This window comes from Apteryx rowi, unplaced genomic scaffold, assembly GCF_003343035.1.
Source record: "Apteryx rowi isolate R43461 unplaced genomic scaffold, aptRow1 scaffold_212, whole genome shotgun sequence".
Lineage (NCBI taxonomy): Eukaryota > Metazoa > Chordata > Aves > Apterygiformes > Apterygidae > Apteryx > Apteryx rowi.
Window position 1 is genome coordinate 1371162 of NW_020448442.1, and position 10164 is coordinate 1381325.

The following is a 10164-nucleotide window of genomic DNA, read 5'->3' on the forward strand; positions in this document are numbered from 1 at the left end:
GGGCGGCTCGCCCGGTGTCGCGGCGGGTGCCCTCGCCGCCAGGTTTTCCCCGATGGACGGTCATAAAAGTGCGGCGCGTGCTGGGATGTCGCGGCGATAAGTGCCCGCGAAACGCTTGGCATAACAGCGCCGACGAAACGCCGGCGGAGCGGTGCTCCGGAGCTTGTATAAGCTTGTCGTAGTCGAGTGTGCCCCGTCCGATTTCTCTAGCAGAAGTTCTTCACGCGTTTTATTTCTTAAAATAAGAGAAGAGCTGGCTTGGGCTGGGGCAGGTGTTCGTAGCGCTGGAGCTCCTGCAGGGCCCCTGGCCGAGGAGCTGGGCCCTGGGCGGCCCTGGCAGCTGCCTGTCACGTAGCCTCCATGGGGAGGGGGCATTTGTTTGCTTCTCTTGCCAACGTCTTGCCTCTCCACTTGTGTTTTGGAAATTTATTTGTATTGGAAGGGCTGAGTAGTGAAATCTGAGATTACGGAAGAGGAAACCCTTTGGCACCACCAAGTCACCTGCATCAGGTCCTCGTCTTCCCGTTCACTGTGTATTATGTCCCATATTTGCCCCTTGCCTGACTGAAAGATAGGTCTCTTCAAAGGTTTCTGCTTCTCTTCAAAGGTTTCTACTGAACCAAATTCAATCTGGGTGCATACRACCACAGATGTCCTTTGGCCCTGCCATTTGTCAACACTGCACAGCTTTCTGCAGAGCCATTTTTTAGAGAGATAAACCCCTGCTCTAACTCTGTACTCAGGTGAAGTTGATCTGAATGCAGAGAACTCCATGAGTACCACATAGTTACATTGGTGTCTGTCTTAAAAAAAACAGTTATGAAGCTTTCTGATTCCAATTAAAGGGTAAGAGTAAAGATTTTGGTTTTCTACATGCTGTCTTTTCTACCAGTTTCTTGGAGGGAGGAAGAGAAGGGAAGGAGAAGAGAAATTAAAAACCTTTCCTATGTTCGATTCCTGGAAATGCACCAGGCACAATTTTGCAAACGTAACTCATTGGTGTTTGAAAATTAAAGTCAGAACTAGAAGCTAGCACTCTTTTCCCATATTCTATAAAGACGTGGGGGTTTTTCCTGCCACTACTTTGCAGCATACACTTCTTTATTACAAAAAGAATAGATACTCAAAGGATCACCACAAGTTAAACATGTTTTGCTTCCCATGCACTATTAGCACTGAGCCAAAGGAGATGGATACTCTTTGGCTTCTGACAACTGAAACATGATCTAGATCCATTTGTCAAATAACCACAGCAGTATTACCTTTCTGTAAAATACCAAGATTGCAATGGGGCTCTCCATCATACATTCGAAGCTATTTTCAGGTGATGCTCCCAGTATGGGTAATTTGGAATATCTTTCTTCTCTTATTTGCTCCTCTGCAAATAATAATAAACCCCAAGAAAGTAGCCAAGTTATAGGGACAGAATAACCATGTGAAAGCTGAATAGAAATAGACACCAAATAGTTATTTATTAGTTATATAGTTTGTATTATTTTAGTAGGGACAATATACTTTATGAAGATACATATAAGTTCACTGTTTTGAGAAATTTTCAATTCGGCATACAAAATGGGAACTAAAAACTAAGGAGTGAAATTATTACCCCTGCTAAGGGGGTAGTGGACCTTGCTAAGTCCATTGTTTTAGTAGACAGGGGGGTTTTTTGCTCACTTTAGTTTTTTAAATATATTTGTCTTTTTTTTTCCCAGTCATGTTTACATACTTTTGCAGAGGTCAGCAGAGTGAACGGCACCTAGCTCTGAGCGCTTCAGTTAGCCTAGTCAACATCCGAACACCTTACAATGCCAAACCTGAACTGCTGCAGCTGCACTGGCACTGCATTCGCCCTTGTTTTGGAGGGGCTTTGGTGGGCTTGCTCCTTAGAGGCGTAAGGGGAGATTCTTTCTCAATTAATCGTGTGAAATAGGGCCACCGTGCTGTGCTTGCCCAGCCCTGTGAGCACCCGGATGGCTTGAGGGAAGACAGTGAAGGGCAACCAGCCTTTGAGTAATTTCCACCGGGGCGTCACCGCAATGTAGGCAACTGCAAACGTGTGAAAACAGAATCTGTGCTCAAATCCACGGCACTAACCCTGCCAGTCACTTCTAACTTTAAATACTATCAAATCTGGGCAAGATTTTTTGTGCCAAGCAAGAAAGGTTAAGGCAGCACCCAAGTGCTTTGCTTTGAAAACATGTCTAATCAGGACTGTGGTTCCCTGGGCTATGTGTATTCGAAGAGCTATGAAGCCGTTGGTGTTCTGTATATTATATCTTTCCATTTCTAAATCTGTCAGTCTTGTCAAGAGAGCAGGCATTTTGTTCTTACAGTTGCTGAAGCCTCTTTCAAGGAAGGCACACCCATATTTTTTTCTCACAGAGACAATATTTTTGTTCTTTCTTGATATTTTCCTTAACCTGAAATAAATTATTAACATAAAACATGAAGCTGCACTACAAAAAACCCATGAAGGGCTCATATGTCCTTTTTCTGTTTCTAAATTCTGTAAATGAAAGCAACCATCAGGCAACTAATAAAAGTGTTACATCTCAATTTTATTCCTATTACATATTTCAATTGAGTTTGGCAGCTCCAGGTCATTATATTGTACAAAGTAAATAGGTAAATTACCAATTTTGTGTGAGAAATCCTGGTTAACTTAATATCTCTTCTACAGAATTCTGCTACTGCTGTTTACAAAGGTTATTTTAAAACTGTCTTCTCAGTTGAATGTCATATATTTTGTGGTGCTTTCTGTAGAACTATAGTGGTTTCTTCTTTATTAAATTTTGAGAATATAAAAATCAAAATCCTTGAGGTTTTACTTACTATTTATTTTCATTGAACTTTTTTTTATTTTTAGTTGGTTAGTTAGTTGGTTTTGTTATTATTAAACTGTTCAGTTATTAAGTTGAAATAATTCAATATCAAAAGGATATATAAAAGGTATAAAAGAATCAATCAAGCATACATGATGTGCAAATACTTGTTATCAGTTGGGATAAGTAAAACGGAGAAAGTTGGTGGTCTTCCATACAGTTGACACTTAGCAGATAAAAACCATGAATTTACTTTTCAAATATATTGAGGTATTTTCCCACATATTGCATAGGCTTCTCTCTAGAGCCCACATAACAGAAAGATGCAGGCCAGTCCAATAGTGTACCAGGACACTCAAACCATGTCTCTCTTACTTAAAAAAATCTGATCTTTTCAGACTTTTTTAACATTTATGCTGTCAGACTCCACAGCTGGACTTCTCAAACATTTCATGCATCAGTCTGAACAACAATGGAAAGAGCTGAATAATACATAACTTCTGTGAAATCATGAAATGGAACTTACTGTCTATCCAAATACTTCTCAAGTTCCAGGATTTTAAGATGAATTAACTCATTTCCTTTTACATAAATCAGTGTCTTCAAACATGAAGCAGCTGTGAATTTTCATTAACCAGTTAGCTCTGTCTGGATTATAAGGTCTGTGATCACCACCAATGGGCTTCTATAACCTTGAGACTTGAAATTATTTGCGTGAAAATAATAGCGCTTCAGAAACAAGGAAAGTGGTGATTCAGACCTGTCTGGTTCTCCCACTCAGCCTGAGTCATCCACAGCTTTAATATGCAGCATTAGAAAAGATGTGTGAACTGAGCTGCTCAAGTCCCTTTTTATGTCTGATGCCACAGTTTGCAGTTTCTCAGGCTGATGCAACTTTGTTCTATGCAAAGAAACATATATTTCATGTTATTGTCTCTTTGAATGCATTTCCACTGAGGCAACCCACAAAAGTGCGTTGCTCCGTGATCTAAAGGTGGGAGCTGCTTTAACATTCATAGTATTAAATGTTCCAAAGTGCAATGGAGAGCTCTAGAGAAAGGTAGACCATACACGCTAGCAAAGAGTTCTCAATACTTTCAGCTCTCCTTCATTCAGGTCAATGGGGATTTTGCCCATACCTAGACTCTCTGTGCCTGTTCAGTGCATTTTCAGAATAGATTCATTTTCAGTTTCCGAAGCCATTCCTTAGCAGATATGTATCCCAAGTGTGGATGGGCTATAAGGACACAAGTGAGGCTTCAGGAAATGACACCGCCAACATGAAACTCGTGAAGGGATTGGTGATTGTTCACTGTTCATTAAGGCACGGAGAAGGAGCAAAATAAGTACAATGTTCCATTCTTAAACAATATGAACATCCTCCAAAAGAAGACAAGTGAAAGACTTCCCACTTTACACTTGGAAAAAGTGAGATTCAGAGAAATCCAGTGCAGCATTGTCTGCTGGGTCTTCATTTTTCAGGTGCTTGAGGACGACTAGGCACCCAAAATGGGGCGCTCAGCTGGTAGACACCGTTTTGGTCCAGCCAACTTTCCTAAGCTCCTATCCGTCTCAGTTCAACAAGGTGCAAAAGCAGTGCTCTATCTGTCAGCAAAGATGAAACAAGGATCCTTTAACGATAGGAGGGAACCGGTGCATAACTCTATGGATGCAACCGTGCACTGTGAGGGTGTAATACCTGCTTACAGCTCTCATCGGTCATTCCCTCCTGTCAGAAATAAAGGATGAACCAGACAGCACACATGCAGGCACTGAAACATCAGATTGTTGCACACTGTACACCTGCAGCTCAAATCCCTAGCATACATTCAGCAAACAAGACATACCAGACCTAGAGCACACACTCTGTTTATTCAGTCTGCACAGGAAGCACAAGTCCTGTCCAGAATATGTTTGCTTTTCTGTGCCTGTACCTCAACTGTTTTCCTGGCACATCTGGGCTGCTCTGCCTGGGTTCCTCCCAGGCATCCAGAGATCCTGGACAAATGCAACAGACCAGGCAGAAGTATCTAAAGCTTACTAAACTGCCTCAGTAAATCCACGGTTGCTGTAAATACATAAGTAGGCCCATGGAGAACGAGATTCTCATTTTGGTACCTTGCAGAAAACAAAACAAACAAAAAAACCCAACATGGTGAATGAGTCATATAGAAATACTTAATTCTGAAAAATGGTTTTGAGCCTAGGCAGTAGTTTGTGTCATATCACACTTGTTAAGTGCTGTGCAAATAGCTGTAATATGCTACAGAAGTGATTATTATTTTAGCAATAGAACATTCTACATTGCTTGCAGGGTAGCTGAGATGGTACTTTGGGATGAAAATAGTACAGAGTCATCACTTCATTAGTCATGCTGAAGTGTGTGAAAGAGAACACATGTGATTCAAGAATTTTAAGGCTTCCCATACAAAATGTGTTTTGGAAGAGTTCAGTTAGGTAGAAATCCACGTTTTCATAGGAATGTAATGGCAAGAATGCTCTGTATTGTGATCAGACAGTCATCCCCCTGATCACGGCCAGGACTATGTGGTTCAATGAAACAAGCAAGAAGCCTTGGAGGAGACAATTATGGAATAGATTTTCAAGGCAAATGTGTCTATTGCAGGGATTATTTTAAAATGTCAGACATGTTAAATACTGCTGATTTGGACAGCCTGGCAGAATGCTGCAGATCAGTTACATTTCACAACGGAAAACTTGCTGCTGTGTAACAAAAGCTCAGTGATTCAACCAGTGTAGGCCTGAATTTCTTTGTACTTGTTGCAACAAGCCCATATATTGTGTGAGCTGAGAAGATACTGAATCCCAGGAGTATCTGTTTCCTGGGAGCAGATGAACCCAGCTGTTTGCTTCTGAAGAGCACTCTGGTCTCATGCAAAGTTGTGTCCCACTGCTTGTTTTCACATACACACTTTTTTTGATGTTCAGTACAGGAACTTGCACTTGTCCTATGATCTATCATAACTCAGATTTGTTAGTTCCTGGACACACTGAAATGACACCCTTTTCTTTCTCCTCCTAGGCAAATGAAGAGAGATGAACTAGGGTAGCAGTATTTGCTAGATGACCTCCTGAGGTCCTTTCCAAGCTGAATTATGAGATTGAGATCCTAAGCAGGCTCCCTCATTAGTTTCCATTTTGATGTTGAATTTATGGCACATGCGTTTGGAGCTCTGGACTGGTGCTGTGATTATTCTTAATCTGCACAAATAAACACAAATCAAGAAGTCTTTCTTTTTTATGCACTGCAAGAAAAAAGAACTGCTAAGAGAAAAAATGTTAGTTCAGTGAGGTCTATGCCAGTACCATAGCACAAACAAGATTTGTGCAGTTGGCTTTCAGACTTTTGCTTGTCTCTGCGCACCTATTGCTCCCTTAAAATGGTGCTATTGGAGTCTGTAACACTGTTAAATCTCAGGCTGTAGATTTGCCAACTGTACTGATGTGATCATGCTGGAGCCTGTCCTGTGTCACCTGGTGTATGACATCGCTTCATTAAATCAGTAATGGCCAGTCATGTGTTTGTTTACCAAATTCAGTCATAGTTACTTTAATTTGTGTATAGGTATATTTAATCCAGTTCAGCTATGAGGCTACTGGCTTTTTGAAGATTCTCCTTTATCTGAAGTAGTAAAACCCATATTTTTGGAACCAGAGGTTCTTTCTTCAATGGAGGCAGGTATCAGCCCTGTGTAATGTTAGCAGTAAAGAAGGTGAGTGTTGTCTTCATCAGGATGGCAATAGCCTCCTCTGGCGTGAGCAGGGTGGCAGGTCTGTCCTGAAACGCCGCGGCTGCTCAGGGTCCCTGAGCTCCCCATCCTCGTGACAGGAGGAGAAGCTTCTGGGAAGTGCTTCAGAGGATCAGAAACTTGCAGCACTGGTTTCTTAATGGCTTGGAGTTTTATTTTAAATATGTTTGTTATTCCACCGCTGCACTTCTCCACACCAGAAGACTTCTCACCCCTTAATAAAAGTGCTATGTGCTTACCACAGTTGTCATTCAATGTTGTACATAAGTGATATCCCACCTCTGTGGCTTGTTCCCACATAATTCCAAGTTAAACAAAGTAAGATTAAGGGAAATGTGTGCAAATAAACAAGCAGCTGATTTTTTAATTCTTTCCCTTCCAACAGTCAAAACCTTTCTCAGATTTTTCAAAACTGAAGACTTCCTTCTTGAAATTAGACTTAATTGTTTCCCCTTCCTCTTTTGCCTTGCCTGTGTGTGCTGTCAGTCAGAACAGGTCGTGTACGGTTCATGGCATGATCCCTCTTCCCTTTATGTGCCTTAAGGAACACTGTAAGAGTGAACAGTTTCTTGTATCTAGACCTGAGTTATCACCCATGAAGTGAAGAGGGTAGAGCTACTCTTTTATGAAATCTGCAAACTGAGGCAGGGAATAAGGGACCCGTTTTAATGAGGTTACATTTATTAGTGTTCTTTGAAAGTGTAACAGCTAGAGACTGACTCCCAACTCAGGATAAACAGATAGTTTCCACAGCAGAAATTCCTGTTAATATTTAAGCAAGGCCCAAATCTTCCTGCTGAAATGAAAATGCACTTTTTCAAATAAACTTTATGTAAGAGGGGAATGTTTCTTCAAAACTATTTTAATAGCTCAGGTAACTATATATTGTCAAGCTTTAGATATCAATCATTAGGAATACMCCAATACCTACTACTTTAGGAACCRGTACAGCAACCATGCTTTATCAAATAAACCCTCCTGAAAGGAGTTCATGATTTCTCACTACAGGGAGGGCTGCAGTACTGGGCTTCCAGTTGCCACACATCTTACCTATAATGTGCATGTTAATGTTCTAGCTGCATACATGTCTTTCAGCTGTTTAAGGACACCTCACCTTTTACTGTAGGTCAAATGACCAAAGGTGGATGAATAAAGATTACTTTGCAATAGGAGAGTATATTTTTCTGCATATTAATGAGGCTATGTTTTAGGATTCAGTACTTCTAATATTAGAAAAGCACAGCAACAAAGAAAGTAGGGCAGCTTTATTAAGGACATTATGGAATCATGAAGCTAATACTGTACACATCAGGCTGTGTCCCACATACTTATGTGGGACACCATAAAATGTATGACTGTACTCCCATTGTTCTTAAAAGAAACAAGACAAAGGAGGGTACGGAAGAAAATAACACAATCACAGGGAGCATTCAGTTAAATATGCCTGTCAGATTTTTATGATTGATTTTTATGATGAGATGCATGATTTTTATTATTTACCATGAAAAGCTAGAATGGTTTTAATCTCATTTGCAAACCATTTTATAAATCCAGGTTAGCACATTTACATTCAGTCTTTGGACCCAACTTGATTTGATTCCCCAGAGAAATAGTTTTTAAAAGATTGTGATTGAGCGAGACCAAAGAAAAGTAAAAAATAAGCATGAAGCATTTGCCATGAAATCATGCACATCTTGAAATGAGAGGTGCTTGTGTTTTCTTTTATTTATTTCACACATGAAAAATACAGACATTTCAGAACACAATCAAGGGAAGGAGAACCTCTGCAATTTGAGTGCTGGAATGTGACATTTTCATCTTTGCACTTTCTTTTATCATTTTGGATATATGAGTAGAAAATCACTGCACCGTTTGTCTGGGACATGAAATGGATGAGAATTAAATTATGACTCATTTTCACGAGAATTAGGGAGGAGGAAATATTAGCTCTTTTCGCACAGCTAAGTCCTGGTAAATGCCATAAGCCTAGATTCAAAATAGTCTCATGTGGATGCAAATCCTGCTCTTCACTGTGTTAGACTCTCTGAATAAGTGTAGATGCAAGGCTTTACAATTCTGCAGCTATTCCTTTCATTTGAGGCAAACAAATCTGCCTTGAAGTTGTTTCCCCACATCAGATTTACAGTATGGTTAACTGGTGGCAAATAAGTTTTAGCAGCCCTAATGTCATCTTCTATTTCCCTTTATCCCCTGGGCACTGCATGTAGTGATATTTGATCTGAATGTTGAAGACTGCCAACATGCTTTACCTTTATTTTGCAAAAATACAAGGGCAATTACAAACAGTGTCTGAATCTTTCAGAGGCAACAGCTGGGATTACAGAGTTCAGTAACCAACACGCAGGGCAGCACTGCAGCAGAGGGATGGGGCTGCCCTTGGAAACGCGGCAGAGCCTGAATCCTTCCTCCTCCTGAAAGCGGATCCAGCCGCAGGGAGCTGGGCAGTGTGAGTCTGAAACTCTCCCTTCTGTATCCAGGGGAGTCACGCTGCCTTTGGCCAGGGTTGGCTTAGTACCGGGTATGGGCAGGACATGTAACGCTGGAGTGATTCTGCAAGTGAGAAGGAAAGGAGGGAAGGAGCAGACGAACCCAAGTTAAGGAGCACCATTGTAATAACTCACCGTTTGCCCAGGCTGAACCRCCACATTCAGGCTGTTTCCCCTTTCATCTCCCGACCTCCCAGGGTACCAGTCTCCAGCTCTAGTCCATTTTTCTCCCTTCAGATCCCAGTAGGCCCCAGTTGTCTGCATGCCCTAGAAACTGCTCCATTGAAATCGAGGGCTCTCTGGAGCTTTTCTGGTCCAATGCACATGATGGTTTCAGGTATGCATCTCTCAAACATGAGATCTGTGGGGAACATAAATGGGACAAAACAAGGGTAGCTTGATGGGTGTTTGCGGAGGGGAAAGGCCCAGGAGAATGGAGAAGTGCCTAGCATGGCAGAAACGTGGGAGAGAGAAACGTGAGTAAAAGTACCTTTGTGAGGGAGGGCTGGGAATGAACGAGAGTGAGCCGAAAATGTTGCCACCAGTGACACAGTCAGCAGATTGCCTTCCTCCTCTCCTTCATGACCACACGAACGTGTGAATTTGCTACCTTCCGTTGTGCAAAATGAGCATGGTGGAGTGATTTATACTCATGGGTTTTAAACAATCTATTTTAATTGTCACTTAAAAGAGAAAGCAAATGACATTGATTAAAGTTATCTGTTTTGATTCCTCTTTTGCATTTACACTTACTGATTTTCCCAAAGAGCAGTCAATTCCCAGTAGTTGGTAATCATTGAGATTTGTTCTGTTACACCTGAAGTTAGCCTTTTGCTACGTTTTGTACTTTATTGTTTTGCTAACTTAGGATGTGCTATGTATACACTCAAATACTTAAATTTTTATTCAGTGCTTAATGTTTACCTTTTATTATATTAGAAAACATATCATTTCATATTTACTAGGTAATTCAATTTTTTTTTCTTAGGAGTTACATTAAGCTGCCTTTGGATAGAAATTAGGCTATAATAACATACAAAAAGGCAGCATTGTTTTTCATTAAAT